The sequence below is a fragment of the Herpailurus yagouaroundi genome, unplaced genomic scaffold (genome assembly GCF_014898765.1).
Source record: "Herpailurus yagouaroundi ecotype Mexico unplaced genomic scaffold, PumYag 205, whole genome shotgun sequence".
NCBI lineage: Eukaryota > Metazoa > Chordata > Mammalia > Carnivora > Felidae > Herpailurus > Herpailurus yagouaroundi.
This window is the reverse complement of record NW_024412436.1, coordinates 12,461,606-12,464,059: the sequence shown is the minus strand read 5'-3', so window position 1 is coordinate 12,464,059 and position 2,454 is coordinate 12,461,606. Positions and strand designations below refer to the sequence as shown.

The following is a 2,454-nucleotide window of genomic DNA, read 5'->3' as shown; positions in this document are numbered from 1 at the left end:
AAATAAACATAAAAAAAAATAAACATAAAAAAATAAATAAACATTCTGCTTTCATGGTAGCTGGGTGACAGGGGTGGTGGATGGATGGACAGAGTTGGAGGCAGATAGGGAAACAGACATAAAATAATACAATTAGCATATTTTCAGTGCCAGTTCTTAATAATTCATGTGGGCTGACCCTGAAGGGAGACTCAGCCTAGGGAGAGAGAAAAAGGGACGAGGGAGAGAGAAAAAAAGGCTCGAGCTGGGCCCTGAAGGATATTGAGGTTTAGACAGGCGGAGAGGCTAGGGGACAGTGAAAGGCAAAGATACGTTTGGGGGAGAGTCGATATGGGATTTGTCAAGCCCACTGGCCAAGAAAGAATTCTTGAGACACTTCACAGCGAGGAAAGATGTTTTTATTACGGCACGGGGAGAAGATCCGTGGGCAGAGTCGCGTTGTGACTGTCAGGAGTGACGGATCATACAGGGTTTTCTACCCTATGGAGGTGGAGGTGACTAGGGCTCCAGGAGATTGAGTCCAAGGTTCCTGGAGGTCTGTTATTAAGATTGTGTTTTCCTTGTAAATCATTAAGACAGTTACAAACTGTAGCGGAGTTTCAAGCCCTACATGACTGTGATCTTTATCGGTTGACCATTCGTTCTTCCTTTGCTTCGTTCTTAGCGGTTACTGGTACCTGAGGAATCCCCCCTCAAGGGGGGTGGGTTGTGCAGTGTCAGGGCCCGCTTTGCCCTCAGTTTGCCTTTTGCCCCCATCAGAGTGAAGAAAGGATCCTCACAGCTACAGAGGGAAATCAGGAAGGACAGGTAGGGTTGGTCCAGATTTTAGATAGCCATACAGAAACCATCCTGCTGGTAAGGACGGAAGGAAAGGTTAAAATCTGACTTAGGAAGTCCATTAAACTGCATAGTAAGTACGAGGAGATAGATTTTTGAACTTTACAACTGGCAGGGCCCTTAGAGAAAAGCTAACAGATGTCTGTGTAACCCATTAGTCAATCCTCTAATCCAGTCCCGCTTACTCTACACATCTGATAACTGAAGCCCAGAGAGGTCACTCGATTTTCCTAACGTCACAAAGCTTCGGAAGCAGGAAACCAGAATCTGGAACTCCTGTCTTCCGACTACCAAGACGTTCAGTAGTCATGAATGTAGGTGCCAAAGAAAGGAAGTGTAGGACAGGGGCAAGGCCCTGACACAAGCACATTTGCCAAAGGGGTGGTTTCTGTTTGAAAAAGTCTGTTTGAAATAATTAAGACAAACAACCAAAGACCCCTTTTAACTGCTCCGCCACAACTTAGCCCAGCACCTTTGCAAACAAATACGTGATGTTCAGAGGCTGCTGTCAGTAAAGACACCAAAATTACAGAAAAAAGGAAATTACATTTCTACAAGGCAGCATATCTCAAAAGACATACGGGAAAGAGTAACAGAAAAGGATAAACTTTCCTGATTAAAAAAAGCGGCCTGCTAGGATCTTCCCTTTACCCCACGTTATGATCCTTTTATTGTTTACGATTAGGGACATACTAGGCATCTAATCGCTTGAAACGTGTTTGGGCACGAAAACCACCACAAGCTGAGGCGCCTCCCATGGGGGCAAAGACGGTCACGCGGCCGCTAGCAAGCGGGGCCACCTGCTAACGTGGCGACGACTCTCCCGCCACAGCGGCGCTCCCTCCTCCCGCCCGCGGGGCGGCGAGGAGGGCGGGTCCCGGCAGGCGCCACGGACCGCGGGCAAAAAGACTACCACTCCCGACTCCGCGCGGGCCCGCGCGCCCGGCCGCCGCAGGCGTGTGGCGCGCAAGGCATGGCGGGACTCGTAGTTTCCATACACACACACCCCCCCCCCCCGCCCCCGCCTCGACCCCCGACCCCGTCAGAGCTTTGGAGGCGGGGAGATCCTGTTTTATGTAAATGCCCGCCCCTTCCCCAGTGGGCTTCCCTTTCCTCCCTTACCCTCCCCCCACCTCCTCCTCCGAGAGTTTGAAAATTCCCGCGGAGCAGGCGCCGAGGCCTCTACACTCGCGAGAACTCAGGCCTCCGCGCCGCCATCTCCTTCCCCCGCCGCCCTCCCTCCGCGCCCCGCGCCCCGGCACCCCGCCCCTGCCCCCTGCCCCCCCAACCCGGGTCCCGCCCCGCCCCTCCCCTCCCCTCCCGGGTATATAGTACTCGGTCGGTCGGCCCAGGGTAATGCTCAGAACAGGGCTGGCGGCGTCAGCGTCGGGGACGCCGAGTCGCGGGGAGGAGGACCCGGAACCGCCGCGGCGTTTGAGTCGCTGAACGGCGCGCCGGCCTGCAGCCGGCGGAGGCGACCGCAGGGCTGTGGGGCTGCCGCGGCCGGCGAGGTCGCGGGCGGAGGCTGGAGGTTCGGTGCGGCGGCGGCGAGCGCGCCCTGCCCGTGGCGGCGGCCGTGTCTCCCGGGAGATGCTGTGACGGCCCCGCGCGGGAGGA

The 2,454-nt window shown here is 55.3% G+C and overlaps 1 long non-coding RNA gene across 1 annotated transcript; it reads right to left on the bottom strand.

Annotated features, from left to right (window-relative positions):
• Positions 1 to 376: 376 nt before the first annotated feature.
• On the bottom strand, positions 377 to 1,774 carry LOC121014988 (uncharacterized). Its single transcript, XR_005783552.1, has 2 exons — positions 1,638 to 1,774; positions 377 to 849 (listed from the first exon to the last, which is right to left on the bottom strand). It is a non-coding gene; the product is annotated as an uncharacterized LOC121014988 (long non-coding RNA).
• Positions 1,775 to 2,454: the final 680 nt, after the last annotated feature.